Raw genomic sequence first — 21,822 nt, forward strand, 5'->3', positions numbered from 1 at the left:
GAAATAAAGAAGAATGGAAAACGGAAGTGTCATCTACTGAGTTAATCTGCCCCTAGCTTTTTTTTTCTTTTTTTGAACATTTGTATTTTGTATGTTATGCAAAATAATGTGCTTGGGGCTCAGCATGCTTAAGACAAATAACCTAGTTCTTGCCCCCAAGCTCACAGTGGGATGTAGGATGAGAGGAACTAACCTTTGTGGGGCCCTGGCTGCAGGCCAAACATTTGTCAAGAGTTTGCTGGTCTTGGTGCCCCGTTGCCAAGCAGTCAAACTCCACTTTCTCTGCCCAGTTGTACCTTATTCCTTCTGTGCCACATACCGTATTTTCATTATCAGGCATGCTCCAGGAAATAGGCCAAATGCTGCGGTAGTGTGGTGGTGTTAAATTCCTGTAACAGCTCTGGGGGGGGGCTGGTGTCTCCGTCTCGGGATGAGGCAGCTGGAGGTTGAATCCTCAGCCAAGAGCTGAATGCATGTCCCGTTGCCCCCAAACACCAAACCACATAACCAAGAAGATGTGTAAATAACTAGCCATAATAAAAGATGGACCTATCACGTTTTTATCTGACAAAGAGAGAAGAAAATGGCATTGGGGCACAGAGCATGAAGTAATTCATTTTGACCCGATCAGTGAACTTGTAGTCAATCAAAGGGGCGGGTTGGGGGGGACACCTGGCCCCTGATCGGGTGCTGGGGCTGACTGCCCTCCCTTCTTGGTGGGCTGTCCCACCTGTCACTTGACAGTAAGGTGGGACAGGAGCCCCTGTGGCATCTGCAGCGTCTGGGTCGGGGCCCCTCCGGGGGTCCAGTTGCCAGGCCTGGTTCCTGGGGCTTGCTTGGCCTTGCCTTCCTCCATGTGGCCTAGGGGACCTTTGGTCTTTGTCCCCTTACGGGAGCCTTCCCCACAGTGCTTGCCGTCGACTTACGAACACAGAGCAGCCGCATTATGTTATTTTATTTATTTATTTTAATAATCTCTACACCCAGCATGGGGCTTGGACTCCCAGCCCCAAGATCAGGAGCCCGACGCTCCACCGACTGAGCCGGCCAGGAGCCCCAGAGAAGTAGGGTGTTAAAGAGAAGTTTCTGATTATAACATCACTGCCCGGTCAAGGGCTGTGAAGTGGGCGAGACTTCACTGCTTTGCGGATGGACAGATTAGCGGGGACAGTTCACGGCTCCTGGTAGAAGGCGACATCTGCGATCAGAGCAAGGGGCGATGGATGGCTCACAGCAGCGGGCCTTTTTTTCATTGTTTTAACATTTCTTTTTTAAAATTGAAGTCACTTCACAGACCATAAGAGTCACTGTCCTAAAATGTAAAGTTCCACGGTTTTAAGTGTATCCAGGAGGGTGTGCAGCCAGGACCGCGAAGCCCAGAGCACGCTCATCACCTCCAAAATCAGCCCTGCGTGCCCCTGCCCGTCCTTCCCCCCTACCCCCCGGCCTCTGGCAACTGCTCACCCCCTTCCCATCTCTGCGTTCGCCTACTCCAGAACTTCCTAGAAGTGAGATCAGCTTGTGGCATTTCCTGCCCTTCCCTTGCGTAGTGTTCTCGGGCTCATCCGTGTCATGGCATGTCCCCGCACCCCGTGCCTTTTCACGGCGGAACCCCACAGGGCGGGTACACCACAGTGCGTTTATCCATTCGTCACTTCACGGGCATTTGTGTCATTCCCGTTTCCTGGCTCCTATGACCAGTGTTGCCCTGAACAGGGTGTGCGAGGGTTGGCGCGAGCGTGCGTGGAGCCGTGGCCTCGTGGGCCTGTGACAACTGTCCTCCGCACTGTTTCCCACGGCAGCCGTGCTGTTTGGCATTTCCGCAGCCCGCAGGGTTTGGTTTCTCCACTTCTCACCAGAACCTGTTGTTGTCTGTCTTTTTGTTATAACCATCTACTGAATACGAAGTAGGATCTCATGGCTGATTTGCATTTTCTTTTTTTTTTTTTAATTTTAAAGGTTTTATTTATTTATTTATTTGACAGAGAGAGACAGAGAGAGAGGGAGCACAAGCAGGGGGAGTGGGAGGCAGAGGGAGAAGCAGGCTTCCCGCCGAGCAGGGAGCCCGATGCGGGACTCAATCCCAGGACCCCGGGATCATGACCTGAGCCAAAGGCAGACGCTTCACGACTGAGCCCCCCAGGTGCCCCGGAGACAGAGCATCTTAAGCAGACTCCCCTCTGAGTGCGGAGCCCCACGACCCGGGGCTGGACCCCACGATGCCGAGGTCACGACCGCAGCCAAAATCAAGAGTCAGATGCTTAACTGACTCAGCCTCCCAGGCGCCCCCATATTTTCTGTATTTCTATAATAAACATTTAGTGCTTTTATAACTAAAAAATTCTAATAAGGTATTTTCATTATTTAAAATGAGATGTAAAAGGTTGCCTACGGGACATGAGGCAATTTTAGCTTAATGTACCAAGTCTCCTGTCAAATCTATAATCAATCAACATTTTTTTAAAGATCTTATTTATTTTTACTGGAGAGAGAGAGAGCACGCGCTCATGCATGAGTGGGGAGAGGAACAGAGGGAGAGAATCCCAAGCAGATTCCCTGCTGAGCTCAGAGCCTGACACGGGGCTCAATCTCCTGACCCTGAGATCACGACCTGAGTTGAAATCAAGAGGAACGCTTAATTGACCGAGACACCCAGGTGCCCCTCAATCAAAAATATTTTATTTAAAAAATTTTTCTTTAAGATTTTTAGTTTATTTATTTGAGAGAGAGTGAGAGTGAGAGCACAGGCAGGGGGAGCAACAGAGGGAGAAGCAGACTCCCCACAGAGCAGGAAGCCTGACGCGGGACTCGATTCAAGGACCCCGGGATCACGACCTGAGCCGAAGGCAGACATCCAACTGACTGAGTCACCCAGGCGCCCCCAATTTTTTTTAAACTGCAGGGTAGAAAAAATGTCACAGTTGGGGCATGCCTTCTGATTTTAGGAGTTCCTAGTGTTCTTGTCAATGTGAACAGCATTTGCTGATAGGCTGACCTCACTGACAACATTGGTTGGAGTCCCACAGATGGAAAGATGTTGGCGGCGTTTCCCTTGGGGGTGTGTGTAGTGCTGATGGTGGTGGTTCTCTCCTCCCTCCCTCAAGCACATTTCCTGGAAACCAGTGTTTCCTGAATCTACATGATACCATGGAACAGTAGCATTTGACCTTGGCTGCATATTAAAATCATCTGGGGAGGGGCGCCTGGGTGGCTCAGTCGTTAGGCGTCTGCCTTCGGCTCAGGTCATGATCCCGGGGTCCTGGGATCGAGCCCCGCATCGGGCTCCCTGCTCAATGGGAAGCCTGCTTCTCCCTCTCCCACTCCCCCTGCTTGCGTTCCCTCTCTCGCTGTGTCTCTCTCTGTCAAATAAATAAAATCTTAAAATAAATAAATAAATAAATAAAGTAAAATCATCTGGGGAGCTTTTAAAAAATATTGATCCTTCAAGACCAGCCCCAGAGACTCTGCTTCTGTCCATCTGGGACGGGCCAGCCATTGCACTGATAGTTTTGAAAAGGAAAGAAAAAGTAACTCTTTAGCTGAATCTCATTTGTAGCCAGAAGTGAGAACCGTGGCTACAGAACAAGGTCTGACAAACTTTTTCAATGAAAGGTCAGATAGTAAATATTTTGTGCTTTGCAGGCCGTAGGTCTCCTGCAAATATTCACATCGGACACTGTACCACTTACCATAGACAGTAAGTAAGTGAATGCGTGTGACTCTGTTTCAATAAAACTTTATTATGAAAAGGCGGGGGGTAGGATTTGGCCCCAGGCTGTGGTTTCCTGACACTTGCTATAGAAGAAATAAAAATATTAGTTTCCAGTTTTATTTAATCATGGTAAAACCTGAACAAAAGAAAGCTGTGATTTTGCATGATACAACGAAAAGAAAGTAAGATTTGAAGTTAGGAGCTCTGCTTTCAAATCCTGCTCTAAATTTGCTATGGAATCTGAGGGAAGTCACTTAACCTCTCTGGTCTTTATGCTTTTGGGAAAGGGCAATAATAATGTGCACCACACAGGGTGGTTTTATTTTTTTTATTTATTTTTTTTAAAGATTTTATTTATTTCTTTGAGAGAGAGAGAATGAGAGACAGCATGAGAGGGAGGAGAGCCAGAGGGAGAAGCAGACTCCCCGCTGAGCAGGGAGCCCGATGCGGGACTCGATCCCGGGACTCCAGGATCATGACCTGAGCCGAAGGCAGTCGCTTAACCAACTGAGCCACCCAGGCGCCCCACAGGGTGGTTTTAAAGATCAAATGGCATAGGGGATGTGAACATGTTTTATAAGTTGTGAATGCTAGGCACATATTGCTTGCTCTCACGAGTTGCTTGTTGCTTGGCATCTTGTAAATTTGTGTGTAATAAACATTAAATATTTAAAAGTAAAGCAAATTAGAAATTTTGAATTTAAACTTAATATAAACATGAAGACTGAGAAAAATGAGTTCTACATCATGCATTTCTATTTTCTAAAGCCAGCAAAGTGAGTTTAGATTGGTAAAAGCTGCTTTTAAAAGAAGATGGTGTATGGGGCGCCTGGATGGCTCAGTTAGTTAAGCGACTGCCTTCAGCTCAGGTCATGATCCTGGAGTCCCGGGATCGAGTCCCACATCGGGCTCCCTGCTCAGCGGGGAGTCTGCTTCTCCCTCTGACCCTCCCCCCTCTCATGTACTTTCTCTCTCTCTTTCATTCTCGCTCTCTCAAATAAATAAATAAATCTTTAAAAAAAAAAAGAAGATGGTGTAAATATACATTTTTCTAAAATGGAATTTTCTAGGGAAAATTGGTTTTCATCACGGTTGGGAAATCTACAACTGTAATGTGCTGGTCGGGAGCTAAGGGAGGTAGAAGTGGAGCTGAGAGGAGGTCCAGGAAAAGCCTCTGACCTTCGACCTTCGGGAAAGACTTTTCGGGAGGGCAGGAACAGAAGCTGGACTCAGGAGGGAGTGGGCCAAAAGGAAACGGGCCACTAGGCGGAGACAGCCCTTTCTACAAGTTTGGCACAAAAGAGGAAAAATAGGGTGTAGCCTCAAAGGGCATCAGGGCGGTGCAGACATTATGTCAAAGCAGGGAGGGTGGTGTGTGCAGAGTGGGAAGCGGGGGGATCGGGTGCCCGGGGACGCAGGCAGCCTGGGGGCAGCCGGGGAGAGTCCAGCGGGCAGGGGGCCAGTGCCCTGGGCAGCGGAGGCCAGGCCCGCTGTGAGCGGTGAGGGGCGAGGGGCGCAGCGGGGATGTGGGGAGGGCAGCCTGGCCGGGGGCAGTGTCCTGCGTCCTTTCCTCCCCTCCCTTCACCTCTTCCCGCTGGAGCACAGGAGACCGCCTGCGTGTGTCCCCGCTGAGCCGAGCCGCCGGCTCCCGGGTGCCAGGCCCGGGGGAGTTTGGGCCTGCAGTGCAGTGACACTCTGCGGAAGGCCTGTGTGTGTGCAGGGAGGCAGCTGAGGGAAGGCCGCCTTTTAACTCAGGTTAAAGCCAGCCTCCCACCCACGGAGAGATGAAAGGGACGCAGCCCGCGCTCCTCCTGCGTTACCTCCTGGGAGCCTGTCCTGACATCTCCTCTCCCTCCAAATCTGGGTCAGCCTGGCGCACTGCCTCCTCCTGGCCCGTCAGCCCTGTGGTGGCCTGCGTGTCCTGTCTGGAGCCCCCCAGGGAAGGCCAGGCTCGGTTCTTTTGTGGGTCTGTGCTGGCCACACCGTGCACACGTAAATTCTTATTAAGCGCGTGTCCAGTTGATTACAGATTAGCTGGCTGAGGATCTGAAACCTTGGGAACTGGTTGTAAGTTTTGTCTTTTTCTCTTTTAATCCCCTGCTGCGGCAGGAGGCATTTCGGGGCCTTCTGAAGGACTTCAGCCCCCTCCGTGTCCACAAACTCCAGAGTGGCTGCCGACGGCTGTGCCGTTCTTCCTTTCTTTCCCTGGGAAGCACCTCCTGCCCCCTTTGTCCATTGTGCTGATGTGCTGATGCCACAGGCCAGCTCAGCCCGTCCCCCAGCCTCACCCTCTGCAGCTTGGCAGGGGGTCCTTGGGAAGCCGCCTCTGCTCGGCAGCAAATGCTGTCCAGTCTGCACAGCCTCGGTTCAGAAGTCCAGAGACTTTTGGGGTTTATTTTTGGGGAGGTCCTTGCTCTCTTTTCTGCCAGGACCTCCCTCAGCCTTGGTTGCCCCTGAAAATTGTACCTATTCACAGTTGCCCTTTCTCGTTTTCAGAGCAGTAAAAGTGCTTTGAATTTTTGGGGAGAGTGGTATGAAAGAAGGCCAGAGCCGTAGCCACATGGGATCCACAACAGGGTCAGGGGCTGTCTCCTGATCACCAGTGGCCCAAGGCGGCTGGGATCTGGACGTCACTGCGGCTCGCTCCTGTCCCTGGACAGCCCCCTCTGCCGCCCGCGCTGCCACTGAAGGGGGTGGGGGGGCGATCCCGTGGCTGCAGCCCTGGCCGGTGCCCCCCTGCGGCTCTGTTCTTCCCAGAGCTCGGAGCTGGCCTCCCCCCTTCCCTCGGAGCTTTGCGTTTGTAGATCTGGGCCCCCGCAGAAAGTGGCACTCGCTGTCTAGGAGCCGAACAGGGAGCCCTTCCACAGACAGAAGCTGATGTGAATTCGAACCAGAGTTCTCCCAAGAGGACCGCTGATGTGGCCGAGAGGCCCCGGGAGCTGCTGGTAGGTCTTGTGGCCTCTCTGTGCTGTGGGCTCCCTCTTCAGAGCTTGGTGGACTCTGTTTTCCGCTCTTTCATCCCTGCGTAGTCTGGGCCCGCGTGGAGAAGCGGTGGCTCGGGTGGAAATGAGGGAGCTTGGATGACCTTTCACAGTCAGGAGCCAGGTCGGGTGCAGAAAACGGGATTTTCCCATAAAGGGAAGCCTATCTTCTGGGCAAGGACAAGAAGTGTCATTGGGCAGTTGGCTGGGGCTTTTTCACTGTGGGCTGTTGAAATCAGGTTTTTACTTGTTTAATGTAGCAAGCACTAACTGAGTGGCCTCACCCTGGCTGCCGGTGTGAGTTGAACCTGGTCTTTCCCGGCAGGAAGACCCACAGTGCCGGAACAGGAGGTGTGGGAAGTGGGGTGTGTGTGGGGTGGGGGCGCTGCCTGTGCGCTCAGAGCCCGGGAGCACCCCCCCCCCCCGCCAAGCCCCGGCAGCTCCCCTCAGGTGAGGCGGGCCTGTTCACAGCAGGTGGAGGTGAACCGGTGGCGGAGGACCCCGAGAGTGGAGGACCCCGAGAGTGGGGACTGTTGGAGCCGGGCTGGGCTGTGTCTGCAGGGAAATCGCAGGGCGACCTAAACCCCTTAGCAGTCTGCGGTCTGCGTCGGAGGCAGAGTTGAGGAGGTAGGAGTCCAAGGCTGGTGTGGGGACTCCAGGAGGGTCTCAGGGTCCAGGCAGGAAGAAGGCGGGTCTGGACAAGGGCCTCTGTCCTCGCGAAAGGTGCTCTCAGAAGCGGGGCCCGCGGCTGTGTGCTGCTGGGGGAGCTGCGACTCATGGTCTTAAACGCAAGGAGACTGGAAGAAGGAGCTTTACAAATAGGCGCCCAGGTGCCGATCGTGGGGCCTGTTGGCCAGCCGGGGAGAGTGCGGGCTGGCGCCGAGCGGCCGCTGGGAAGCCCCACGGGACGACTGTAGGCCGGGGCCCCCGGCGACTTCCAAACTGTTTTTCTCCCTTTCTCTTTAAACTCTGGCGCTTGGGGACGGTGGGCTCACCGGCCTGTCTGGTCATAGCTGCTGCCTCCCCGTGTGCCACCTCTTTCCCTGACAACCTCCACTTCGGCCTCCCTGTGGCTCTTGCCCGTGGCCGCTCACATTCAGTGTCCCTGTGGATGGCCCGCCCTTACCTTGTAGACCACTGTCCCCTTTGCCACCTTTGCCTTCCCCGGGGCCAGCTTCCCGTCCCCCTGGTTGTGTCTCAGCCCCGTCACCGGCACCGCGGCCGGTCTGTGGGATGCCCCCCCACCCTCACCCCCACCCCGTGCTCCTCGGCCCTCTCCCTCTCAGACTGGAGCAGCGTCAGAAGAGCTGGTCAGGAGCTTGTTAGCTCGGGTGCTGCCATTGTAACCGCCTTAGTTCAAACACCCTTAACTCCTTTACCTCACTAGGTCTGCCGGGTCTGAAGCTGCCCTCTGAGCTCCTGAAGACATTCACACGGCCTTGCCACGTGGTCTTGGCCTGTGCCTGGCCACGGCTTGCCCGCTCGTCCACACTGACCTGGCTTGGGCTTCTAGGCTCTCAGGGGAGGATCTTGGGGTGCTTACCAAGGTCTCCACACTCTGGCTGGATTGGAACTGCATTGTGTCCCCAGCACGACAGCAGCACTCCCCTGCAGGACCTCTCAGGACATGCCCTGGACAGGGGCCGTTCGGGGTTCGGCCAAGGACCTGAGGTGAGCCCCTAGACTTCTGGGACTTTCTGTGGCTCCTTCCTGTCTGGTACCGTCCCACAGATTCCTGGCACCCAAACCCTTATCTCTGTCTCTTCTGCCCAGAGAGAGGGCCACTAGCTGCTCACTCTGCTTCCCTTTTCTGTGGTTTGGAAAAGTGCCCCCAGGCAACAGGCCAGCCTGAATGAGACGCTCCCCTAGCGCATTTCCCTTTCCTCAGACACGTTGCCCTCTCTGTGTGCTGTGGTCAGCCTGTGCCAGAGATGGTTACTTCCTACGTCGTGTCCAGGTTGGGGGTGGGAGAGTAGGTTCTAACATGCTGTAGTCAGGCACCAGGCACCAGTGTGGCGGGGCTGGCCTGCCTCCCGTGGGGGACGGACGTGCTTTCCCGGGACCACTCCAGATGCCTTGACGTGAGAAGAAAGTAATTGCAAGATGAACACAAATCGCCATACATTTGGAAAAACACATCCGTAAGTCAACAACACATGGGTCAAAGAAGAAATCATGACAGAAATGTAAAACTGAGAACTGAGCAACAAGGAGAATCCTTGCCTTCTGGGGTTGTGGGTCAGAGTCTGAGCAGGACTGCCAGGGATATGCCCGGCACTGAATGCTTGGGTGCGCAGAAAGACAGGCTGAAAGTTCAGAAGCTAAGAGTGGACTAAAGAAGTAGTTAAAAAGTAAAAATAAACCCGGGGCGCCTGGGTGGCTCAGTCGTTAAGCATCTGCCTTCGGCTCAGGTCATGATCCCGGGGTCCTGGGATCGAGCCCCGCATCGGGCTCCCTGCTCGGCGGGAAGCCTGCTTCTCCCTCTCCCACTCCCCCTGCTTGTGTTCCCTCTCTCGCTGTGTCTCTCTCTGTCAAATGAATAAATAAAATCTAAAAAAAAAAAAAAGTAAAAATAAACTAAGTAGAGAACAGGCACAAATTTTAAAAGCAAAGTTTTCTAAAATTTAAAATTTTCTACATAGAACTGTAGTCATATGCTAGTTATACCTCCACAAAGCCAAGGGGGTGGGGGAAGCATGAGGAACAAAGCTACAGTAGAAGAGATCAATAAAGCCACAGCTTCATTCTTTAAAGAGATGAATGAAATAGAAAAAACTGTGTGACTAATCAAGAAAAAAGGACAAAAAAAGAGATCCTAACTGTAGATCCAGCTGGTAAAATGTAATACAACATAATAAATTTGGAAACTCAAAAGAAATATGCATATTTCTTACAGTGTATTGTTTTCAAAACCAATGTGAGAGGCGCCTGGTGGCTCAGTTGGTTAAGAGTCTGCCTTCAGCTCAGGTCATGATCTCAGGGTCCTGGGATCGAGCCCGGCATTGGGGCTCGCTGCTCAGCGGGGAGTCTGCTTCTCCCTCTGCCACTCCCCCTGCTCGTGCTCTCTCGCGCGCGCTCTCTCTCTCATCTTAAAAAAAAAAAAAAACCACACTTCTTCCTGAAAAGGAAGATGGGAGGCCTTGCCCTACAAGAAGACGTGGTATTAGCCTAGAATAGACAGTTGGACCAATAAACTACAATAGAGAGCCCAGAAGGGGCTCATGCAAATGCAAACTACTTTTTACTCTTGAGGAGTTGTGAGTCTCTGGTGAATGGGGGAACACATCAGTTACTGAACGGACAATTGCATATTCAAGTAGAAAAATAAGAAATTACATCCTACATTACCTCTGGCACAACAATAAGCTAGATTGCCTAGAGACTTAATATGAAAAACAAAACTCTAAAACTTTTAGAAAATTATGTAGAATATCTGTGGCCTCAGAGTAGGATGAGATTTGTTAAGGCATAAAGAGTTCATTGAAACGGAAAAGATGCGTGAATTAAAATTAAGAGCTTATCATTTGAAAGATAATATGAAGGAAGATAAATTCAAGCCCAAAGCTGGGAGCACACATTTGCAACAATATAACCAACAGAGGATGGGGAAGGAGGTCTGCAATCGACGCTGGTGGTTCAAGTCGAGCCCACTGCCTGTTCTCATATGGCTAGCAAGCTAAGAAGGCTTTTTTTTTTCTTTTAGGTAAACTTTTTTTTTGCGGGGGGGAGATAATGGTAGATTCACATGCAGTAATAAGAAATAGTACAGAGAGGGGCGCCTGGGTGGCTCAGTCATTAAGCGTCTGCCTTCAGCTCAGGTCGTGGTCCCGGGGTCCTGGGATCGAGCCCCGCGCCAGGCTCCCTGCTCCGCGGGAAGCCTGCTTCTCCCTCTCCCACTCCCCCTGCTTGTGTTCCCTCTCCCGCTGTGTCTCTCTCTGTCAAATAAATAAAATCTTAAAAAAAAAAAGAAGAGAAATAGTACAGAGATATCCAGTGTACTCTTTCCCAAGAGTTTTTCCGGTGGTAACATCTTTCGAAACAGAATCACCCCGGGTACAGTGAAGATGAAGCCTCCTGCCGAGGTTACTTTCTATACACACACCCTCTTCCCTCTGGTCCCCTTCCCCACCTTGACCCCTGGCAACAACTAATCCGTTCTCCATTTGTATAATATTGTGACATCAAGAATGTTATGTCAATGACCTAATACGGTATGTACCCTTTCGGGACTGGCTCTTTTCACTCAGCATCACTTTTTGGAGAGTGATCCCAGTTGTTGCAAAAGCAACGATTATTCCCGTGGAATGCCGAGTCGCAGTCCCCGGTAGGGGCGGACTGCAGTTTGTAGCCAGGCCCCCGCCGAGGGACGTCTGGAGGGTTTCCAGTTTCGGGCTATTAACAAACACAGTTGCTATAAACGTTCACGGAGAGTCTGTTTCTGTGCTATGAATGCCTGGAACTGTAGTTGCTGAGTGGAAGGTCGTGGCAGGTGTACTTTTCTAAGGAACAGACGAACTGTGTTCAGAGTGGCTGTGGGGTTTTCCGTCCCTGCTGGGAACGTCTGAGGGCTGCGTCCTCCAGCACTGGTGCTGTCACTTGTCACTGCGTTTTATTGGTGTGTAGTGATATCATATTGTGCTTTTCATCGCATTTCCCTGATACTAATGGTGTTGCACGTCTTTTCCTGTGCTTATCTGCCATCTGTACTGAGTGTCCTCTCCAACAAAGTAGCTCTTTGTTTCTTTTGCCCACTTTCTAATTGGATTGTTTTCTGTTGTTGTTGAGTTTTGAGAGCTCTTTATATATTCTGGATACTAGTTCTTTGTGGGTATGTGGTTTGCAGATATTTTTGTCCCACTCTAGCTCATTTTTCATCCTCTTAACAGGGTTTGTTTGTTTCTTTTACAGACAAAAGTTTTTAATTGTAATAAAGTCCAATTTATCAGTTTTTTCTATTATGAATGGTGCTTTCATTGTCAAGACTAAGATATTTTGGCCAGCCCTAGATCCCTAAGATTCTGTTATTTTTTTTCTAAAAGCTATATTGTTTTACATTTTTTAAGCCCACAATCCATTTTGAGTTAATTTTTGTATAAGCTGTGAAACTTAGGGTGAGTTCCTTCCTCCCTCCCTCCCTCCCCTCCTTCCTTCCTTCCCGAACTCTTTCTTGCTTTGGCCTATAGATGTCTAATTGCTCTAGCACCATTTGTTGAAAAGATTGTATTTCCTCTATTAAATTGCTTTCACAGCTTTATCAAGAATCCATTGGGCATATTTGTGTAGATTTGTTTCTGCATTCTCAGTTCGTTGCACTGATCTATGGATCTGTACCTTCAGCAAAATCACAGAGTCTTGGTCGCTGTGGTTGTTTGAAAAGTATTGAAATTGGGAGGACTGACTGCTCTCACTTTATTTTTCTTTTTCAAAATTGTTTTAGCTCTTCTGGTTCCTTTGCCTATAAATTTTTGGAATAACCTGGCCTATGCCTACAAAAATGTGGCTGGGATTTTGACAGGAATTGTTTTAAACCTGTATGTCAATTTTTCTTTCCTTTTCTTCTTCTTCTTTTTTTTTTAAGATTTGTTTATTTATTTTGGGGGGGCCATGAGGGGCAGAGGGAGGAGGAGAGAAGCAGACTCCCCACTGAGCACGGAGCCCACCATGGGACTCGATCTCATGACCCTGCGATCGTGACTTGAGCGGAAATCAAGAGTTGGACGCTCAACCGACCGTGCCACCCAGGTGCCCCTGTGTGTCAGTTTTTCTATGTTGACAATCACATAATTTGTAAATAGGACCAGTTTTATGTTTTCCTTTCTGATCCATCAGCCTTCTGTTATTTTTCTTGCCTTACTCCTGGCTCACATGTGCAGCTCTGTGTTGAATTAGAGCAGTGAGCGTGGGCGTTCTTTTTTCATTCTCTCAGGATGGCGGGCACTCTCACAATGAAATATAGCGTCATCCGTAGTTTTTGTTGGTGTTCTTTATCAAGTTGCAGAAGTTCTTTTCTGTTCTTGTTTTTCGGAGAGTTGTTTTGTTTTGTTTTGTTTTTAAATCATGAATGGGGGGTGCCTGGGTGGCTCAGTCGTTAAGCGTCTGCCTTCGGCTCAGGTCATGACCCCAGGGTCCTGGGATGGAGCCCCGCATCGGGCTCCCTGCTCGGCGGGAAGCCTGCTTCTCCCTCTGCTCCCCCCCATGCTCTCTCTTGCATGCACTTTCTATCTCTCTGTCTCTCACTCAAATAAATAAATATTAAAAAAAACCCCACAAACTGGATGGCTTAGAACAACAGAAATTTATCTCATGGTTCTGGAGGCTATAAGTCCAAAATCAAGGTGTCAGCAAGTCCAGGTTCCCTCTGAAGCCTGTGGGGGAGTCATTCCTCACCTCTCCTTGGCTCTCAGCCACCTGTTAGCAGCCTTCGGTGTTCTTCGCTTGTGGGGCATCATTCCAGTCTTGTTTCCACGTGGAATCCTCTGTCTTCAGGTCACTTTCCTCTGTCTCTCGGTCCAACTTTCCTTTTTTCATAAGGACATAGTCATATGGGATTAGGACCCACCCTAGTGGCTTCATTTTAACCTGACCACCTCTGTCAAGACCCTGTTTCCAAGCAAGGTCACATTTTGATGTGCCTGGGGGTTAAGACTGCAACATATCCTTTTGGGGGGACATAATTCAACCTATAACAGATGTTGAATTTTGTCAAGTGCTTTTTCTGTATTGGGTGATATGATCATGTGGTTTTTCTTCTTTAGCTGGTTAATATGGTGGATTATAATGATTGCTTTTTCAAATATTGAACCTGCTTTGTATTCCTGAAATAAACCCCACTTGGTCATGGTGTATAATTATTTTTATATATTGCTAAATTCTATTGGTTAAGGATTTCTAATTTCTAAGGCTTTGTTAAGGATTTTTGCATTTTTTTCATGAAGGATATTGGTCTGTATTTTTTTTGTTGTTGTTGTTTTGTACTGTCTTTGGTTTTAGTATTACGGTGATAACTACTTACCTAAAATGAATTGGAGGAAATATTTCCTCCACTGAGAAGAGACTGTGTAGAACTGATGTTAATTTTTCTTTGATTGTGTTCAGTAGAATTCTCTAGTAAAATTATCTGGGCTTGGGTATTTCTTTTTTGGAAGGCTTTTAATTATGAGTTCAATTTCTTTAATAGTTAAGGGGCTATTCTAAGGATCGATTTCAGACTGGGTGAGATGTGGTGGTTGTGAGTCCTTGAGGAAGCGGTACATCTTGCTAAATTGTCTGACTTGACGTTGGTGCTTGTAGTTATGTGCGGAGCTGATCTTAGTATTCCCTCATTATTCTTCAGGCGTCTGCGGTGTCTGCAGTGACAGCCACCCTGTTTTGTTCCTGATATTGGTAATTTGTGTCCTCTCTTTTTCTTTTCATCCAGTCTTGCTGGATGTTTATTAATTTTGTTGATCCCTACAAAGAGCCAGTTCTTTGTTTCATTGATTTTCTCTATTGTTTTTCTGTTTTCAATTCCATTGATCTCTGCTTTTCTTAATTAGTTACTTTGTTCTGTTTTCTTTGGGTTTCATTTGCTTTTCTTCTTTTGTTTCTCCTTTAGTGTCAAAGCTGAGGTCATTAATTTCTAAGCTTCCTTATTTCCTAATATAGGCTTTTAATGCTATAAATTTCTCTTTAGGTGATGCTTTACCTGTATCCCATACATGTTGATATTGCTTTTTATTTTGTGTTGTGTTTTCATTTTCATTCAGTTCAAAATATTTTCTAGTTTTCCTTATGACTTCTTCATTCTGTGGGTTATTCTGAAGTGTGTTACTTAGTTTCCAAATATTTGGAGATTTCCATATAGTTTCTGCTATTGATTTCTGATTTAATTCTATTGTGGCAGACAGTATACTGTATGTGACTTAAATACTTTTACATTTATTGAGACTTATTTCACAGCCCAGGGTTTAGCCTTCTTGGTTTATGTTCTGTGGGCGCTTGAAAAGATATGTATTGGGGCGCCTGGGTGGCTCAGTCGTTAAGGGTCTGCCTTGGGCTCAGGTCATGATCCCAGGGTCCTGGGATCGAGCCCCGCGCCAGGCTCCCTGCTCCGCGGGAAGCCTGCTTCTCCCTCTCCCACTCCCCCTGCTTGTGTTCCCTCTCTAGCTGTGTCTCTGTCAAATAAATAAATAAAATCTTTAAAAATAAATAAATAAATAAGAAAGAAAAGATATGTATTCTGCTGTTGGTCAGTGTCCTATACATGTTGATTGGATCATGTTGGTTAATGGTATTGTTGAGTTCTGTATCCTTACTGATGTTCTGTCTAGTTGTTCTGTCGGTTGTTGAGAGAGGGGTGTTGAAATCTGCAATTATAATTGTGGATTTGTGTATTTCTTCTTTCAATTCGATTAGTTTTTGCATCATATATTTTGAAGCTCTCTTGTTTGGTGTGTACACATTTAGGATTGCTGTGTGTTCTTGGTGGAGTGATCTTTTATAATTATATAGTATCCCTCTCTGTGATTTTTTTAGTGATTCTACTTTGAGGTCTGTTTTATCTGATATTAATATAGCTATGTTTTCTTTCCTTTGTGTAATGTTTGCATGGCATATCTTTTCCTATCATCTTATTTTATTTTCCTATCTTTTTACTTTAAAATATATCATTATATTTGAAGTGAGCTTTTTGTAGACATCATATAGTTGGGTCATTTTTTTTTCCCCTAGGCAAAGAACTTTATTAACCTTGTTTCAAACTTTATTCCCAGGCTTCTTCAGCTTAATTAGCTGCAAAGAATGAATTGTGTATAAGTAAAAACTGAGAAGAGCTGCAGTGTCCAAGGGACTTGGGCTTAAAAATATTAGAGATCTAGATTTTATCAGATCCATGAACAAAATTTTAAAAAGCAGTCATAATATAAAATAGCAGCTCCTAGTAATTTCAAGTTTTATCTTCTTCAGAAGTTGACTCAATTCAGTTTGCTTCATTCTTGGAAGCTTCATCAAAATTCTCCACAAGATCTGGGACTTCATCATCATCCTCTCCGGTAGCAAGTGGTGCTTTTCCGCCCACAGATTGTGTGGGCAGAGCTTCAGCCAGTCTTCTTAAACTAGTCTGGATCATGTTTTTTAATCCACATGGACAATCTGTGTCTTTAAATTGGTATTTTTTTAGACCATTTACATTTAACATAATCATTGATATGTTAGAGTTCAAGTCCACATTTTATTTTCTGTTTTATTTCTCTATTTTCCTATAGTTCATGTGGACTTTTTTTTATAATTCAATTTTGATTTATCTGTAGTGTTTTTAAATCTTAAAACTGAAAATGTTACATTATTTATACTTAACTTATCATAGTCTATGTTTGTTGACTTTATTCACTTGAATGAAGTATAGAAACCTTACTTCCCTTTACTCTCCTTGCTTATAATGTAATTGTCTTAAAAATCTCCTCTGTGTTCATTATCGAACCATATCATTTCGAACCATAACAGAAAGTGTTATAGTTTTTGTTTCTTTTTTTTTTTTAAAGATTTTATTTATTTATTTGACAGAGAGAGAGAAAGCAAGAGCAGGAACACAAGCAGGGGGAGTGCGAGAGGGAGAAGCAGGCTCCCTGCGGAGCAGCGAACCCGACGTGGGACTCAATCCCAGGACCCCGGGATCATGACCTGAGCTGAAGGCAGACGTCTAATGACTGAGCCACCCAGGTGCCCTATAGTTTTTGTTTCAACTGTCAAATATAATTCAGAAAACTCAAGGGAAGGAAAACTTATTGTATTTACCCATATTTTTTCTTACCATGTTCTTTCTTATTTCCTGATGTTTCAAGGTTCCTTCTTTTATCATTTCCTCTTCATTTAGAGGACTTCCTTTGGCCTGTTTTTTTAGGGTAGGTCTGCTGATGACAAATTCTTATTTTTCCTTCATTTGAGAATGTCTTAATTTCCCCTTCATTCCTGAAGGATATTTTTACTAGGTATACAGATCTTTTCTTTTAGCACTTGAGAAATAGTATGTCACTTTCTTCTGGCCTCCATGGTTTCTGATGAGAAATCCACTGTCATTCAAATCGTTTTTCTTATATATGGTGTCATTTCACTTTCAAGATTTTTTCTTGGTCCTTGGTTTTCAGAAGTTTAATGATGATGTGTTTTGGCATGGATTTCTTTGAATTTATGCTGCTCTGGGTTCACACAGCTTTCTGAAGGTGTAGGTTTTAGAAATCTTTCGGCTATTCAGATTATATATATAATTTCAGTGTTCTCTCTTCTAGTCACTGGTTATTTCCTGTCTCCTCAATTCTGTTGTTGAGTTTATCTATTTTTTTAAAAAATTTCAGTTATTGTATTTTTCAATTCCAATTTCCCCATTTTTTATACCTTTTTCCCCTGAGACTTTGTTTCTTTCCTGAGGGTTTTTATTTTTTCATTTTTTTAAAGAGTATTTGTAATTGTTTGTTGAAGTATTTTATCATGCTTGCTTTAAAATGTTTGTCAGGGGGCACCTGGGTGGCTCAAGTCAGTAAAGCATCTGACTCTTGATTTCAGCTCAGGTCATGATCTCAGGGTCGTGGGATCGAGCCCCACATTGGACTCCATCCTCAGTGTAGAGTCTGCTTAGATTTTCTCCTTCTCCCTCTGGCCCTTCCCCCTCTAATAAATAAATAAATAAATATATTTTTAAAAGATTTTATTTATTAATTTGACAGAAAAAGACACAGCGAGAGAGGGAACACAAGCAGGGGGAGTGGGAGAGGGAGAAGCAGGCTTCCCGCTGAGCAGGGAGCCCGATGCGGGGCTCGATCCCAGGACCCTGGGACCATGACCTGAGCCGAAGGCAGTCGCTTAACCAACTGAGCAACCCAGGTGCGCCTAAATAAATCTTTTTTTAAAAAAAAGTTTTCTGCCATGTGAGGCTGCCCCTATTTCCAGCCCTTTGGCTGGAGAGAGCAGGCTTTTGTTGGTTTTTTTTTTTTTTTTTTTTGTCTGTGCCTGTTGGTGCTTGTGGGTTCTTCAATTCTAAGTCTGGGATATAGGAGGCGAGAAGAAAACCCAGGGAATTCATCACCATGTTGTCTCTTGGTCCCAAGGTCATAGTTGTCTTATGTTTGATTTATATTTAATATCCAGGTTTTTAGCAGAAGGAATAAGAAAAGGTCCATTTATACCATCTTCCCAGGGTAGAAATTTCTAAGAATGGTTTTTACATTTTTTAATGGTTAGGGAGAAATTTTTCAAAAGAATATTATTTTATGACACATGAAAAGTATATGAAATTCAAATTTCAATGTCTACAAATAAAGCTTTATTGGAAAACAGTCTCACCCATTCACACACCATCTCCACTGCTGAGCAGTAGCAGCGCAGAGACCGTAAGCTTGCAAAGCCTCAAGTATTTATTCTTGCCCTTTACCAAACTGTTCTTCGGCCGCTGGATTAAGATCTAGAATGATTTTTAAAAACAAGCAAAATAAAAACTGGAAATCAACGAGAAAAGGAAACAACCTGCCAGAAGTTTGGGTAGGAGCTGGGAATAGGCATTTCACCATAGAGCAGGAGGTGTGAGAGCCTCATTGCGTCCTCAGGTGGCTGAGTCCACCCTCCCCTCTGCTGGTCTCCGAGGCACAGGCTGGTTCCGACCACATGGGCTCGTGAGGCTTCTCCACCGTCTGCCCCAAAGCTGCTGGTTTTCAGGGCTTTGCCCACCTGCTGCGGCTGTCATCTGAAGGGGCCGGGCGTCGTGCTGTATGCTTCTGGTCAACCTCCAGAATCCTAAGATGGTGGTTTTTGACAATTTTGTCAAGTTTTCTTATTGCTTTTTGGGGAGGGGATGTATCAGTTGAAATATTTTGTAGTAGAATTATTGTAGAGAAGAGAAAAGGTAAAATGAAAGGATCAGCTTCCGTGGGCAGCGTGCACATTCAGGAAGAGTGCAGGTTAGCACGGGGGAGGAAATACGGAGCAAGGACCCAAGTTCCCTAGAAGGGATGGATATGAGTTTTCAGGATGAAAGCAGTCGGCAAGGACCCAAGCTAATAAATGGGAAAATGAAAACCTATGCCAAGACATGGTATGGAAATATTTTAGAATATTTGCTACAGCCTCAGAGAGAGAATCCACATTAATGGGTATGGTATTGGGGAGTATCATTGAATTTTGCATGACATCATGTCCAAACTCAAATCTATTCTTAAATTACTCTAGAATAAAGGTAAAATTAGGACTTGTTCAGAAAGGTAGGGTCTCAAAGACTGTGTGACCCACATACTTGTTCTCAAAAAGCGATGGAGAGATGTGCTCCAATAACATGAGCCAGTAAGCCCCAAAGTGAGGGCTCGGGCAGCATCAGTCCTGGACGGAGCAGGGTGGGTGAGATGCCGGAGTGATGTCTGCATGGAGAAAAGTGAACGGATCAGGGAGGTGCTGCCAGAGATCGCAGGAAACCCAAGTGGGTGGAGGAAGAAAAAAGCAGTCAGTTCCTGGAGAAGGTCACATAAGAATAAAAATAATCATAAGCACAACTTTATAAATATTAAAACTTTTTTGTTTTCATGACATATAATGACTCGGCGGCATTTGGCTTTTCCATAGTTACGTCAAAATGGGAGCACTGGAAGGTTTGGCAGGGACACATGACCAGGTCTAACCAATTCGCATAAAAAATCAACCCTACCGAACCACTAAATACATAAGATACATAAGTACATTAATTGAAGTATTCTTTACGTGGAGTAAACTGAACCCATCGTGACAGGTGGACGCATGGTCACCAGCCACACATGGAGCGTTTCAGCTGCGCAGAAGGCTGTGTGTTCGCAGCCATCAGGCGGTCCCCCTCCGTGGCCCCGGGCGGATCTGGTTGTGTTCTGCCCTGTGGATGTGCCACTGTGTACTCAGCACCCAGCCACCCGGGTTCAAAGCCGCCCTGAAGAATGGAGTCGGGGCCACGCAGAAGCAGGAAGACCGGTCTCCCCGACCGGAGGCCTCTGCACCTGCTGTGTCAGCCCGGAGGCTCTTCCCCCACGTGTATGGGGTTTGCCTCCTCCCTTCATTCAGGTATGTTTTCTGCTGTCACCCCCTGCCCCCTGGGGCGCCCCCGGCCCCCTCCCCCCTCTCCTTGCCTTGTGTTTCTCCATCGTCCTGTGGCCCCCCGACATCATAGCTCTTTGTGCTGCAGCGTCTGGGACACACACGTTTGTGGAGCGACTCAGTGTGGGCTCCCTGAGGACAAACGAGGCCTGTGTCTGGCATCTCGGTCATGTGCGAGCCTTACCTGGCTGACAGGGAGAGGTTGAGGGTCACTGCTGTAAATGTGAAATTTCCACCAGGACGTGCCCTTCAGGTGGCCTCACGTGCAGTCCCCAAGGGCACACGGGCCTCAAGAGTGACCAGCGCCAGGCCTGTGCCTGGCAGTCCGGGGACTCAGGGGCTGCAGGGAGGCCGCCGCTGTGCTCCGTGTTGTGTGAGGCTGCACCCCTGCCCAGACTGCCGGGAGGGTTTCTCCCTGGGCTGTGTCGGGACGGGATGGACACCCCTCCACCCCAGAGCTTTCTGGACGCTAACTTCTGTGTCCCGTGTCTTCTCGTGCACGGCTCAGCCTCAGCAGTGTCTCCGGAGCGGGGCGCCTCTCCACACACCTGACCAGCTGGTGGACATGCCCCGGACACAGTAAGGAGACCACCAGCGGCGGTCGAGGCCCGGGCGTGAGCGTCACGGTGCCATTAGCAGCCGTAGGACAGAATTGAAATGGGCCGGGCTGGAGCTGGTGAGGGGGCGTCCCGGTCTTGGCAGCTTCCAGGGGCCGCCTCGTGTGAGGAGCACAGCCCGAGCCCCGAGTTTTATCCGGGCTGATGTGCCCGCTATGCTGGTTGGATGATAATCGTGCAGAGTTTCTTCTAAACTTAATTTTGCAAACTGTCAAAATGGGATTGTTATATTTATCCCTTAAGTCATTAGGGAATAATAATTAGACCAAAAATGGTTTTAAATGTTTCTGTATTGATAATTTTTAGCTTTAAGTCAGGGCTGCCTGTTGGCTCTTGGGCCGGTATTTGGAACCGTCTTGGGACACTTCTGCTCGTGGCTGGAGGTGGCGGCTTGGGGCAGGGCGGCAGGCACCGAGGTTGCATCTGGGGCTCGCTGGTGTGCGCAGGTTCTCCCTCTGCAAGCCCTGCTCTGCCTGCCCTGCTACATGAACGGGTCTGGCGACCACAGCGGGTGTACTTGGGCAAGTCCCCCGTCCCGCCCGGGTGACGAGCTCAGCCCGAAGGAGCCCGTCAGCTCTGGGCCAGGACTGACCCCAGAACGTGCTTCCACGTGCTAAGCGCCTACGGCACGTCCTGTCCCAAACAAGCTAGCCCGCCAAACCCGCACATCAACTCCGGTGGGACTCATGCTACAGGAGAGGAAACCCGGCTCAGAGGCTGGGGAACTGGCCCCAGGTCATTTCTCATCCTTCCCTGCTCTCTGTGTCCGAGAGCCCAGCACACATGACGGTGTTCAGGGCCGTGGGGCTCCCTCCCTCAGCAATCAGGGTAACTGTCAGAAGACAGACATGACTCGTATTCTCGAGGTGCTTGTGTTCCTGTGGGAAGAGACACACAGTAAACCAGTAAATAAGTAAGAAAACGCCAGATAGCAAGTACCAGACAGAATTAGGATAAGGCGATGTGATGGGGGGTGGGTTGTCACTTCTTCAGACGACTCTAAGGGCAGCATCTTCGTGGGAAGAGGTTATCTCTGCTGAGGTTTGGATGATATGTCAGAGTTAACCCTGTGAGGAGCAGGGGAAGAACATTCCAGAACATTCCAGACAGGGGGAGCACCTACATTTGCCCCTATGTGGCACAGCAGGTGCAGGGCAGGGCAGGCACAGGGGACAGCTGCGGATGGAGGGTCAGATCACAGTGGCCTTGGGGAGTCCAAGTGGCGACTTCGGGTTTTATGTGTAAGCACAGTGGGAGGTTGTTGGAAGGTGTTACTCTGGGCAATAATGGGATCTGAGTGGTTTGTAAGAGACCGTGCTGTCTGTGGGGTGGCGCTGTGGGGCCCGTGGAGCTTCTATGGCAGCAGGGAAGTCTCCGGATGCTGTTGCTGTGGCCCCAGTTGGGGAGGGCGCTGTGGGCAGAGAGAAGTACAGGA

The 21,822-nt window shown here is 48.0% G+C and overlaps 1 long non-coding RNA gene across 1 annotated transcript in view; it reads left to right on the top strand.

Moving 5' to 3' along the window:
* The window catches only part of LOC113932908, a 32,265-nt gene that overhangs the window by 8,409 nt on the left and 2,034 nt on the right, over positions 1–21,822 (top strand). The window lies entirely within an intron of this gene.

Source organism: Zalophus californianus, chromosome 10, assembly GCF_009762305.2.
Source record: "Zalophus californianus isolate mZalCal1 chromosome 10, mZalCal1.pri.v2, whole genome shotgun sequence".
Classification (NCBI taxonomy): domain Eukaryota; kingdom Metazoa; phylum Chordata; class Mammalia; order Carnivora; family Otariidae; genus Zalophus; species Zalophus californianus.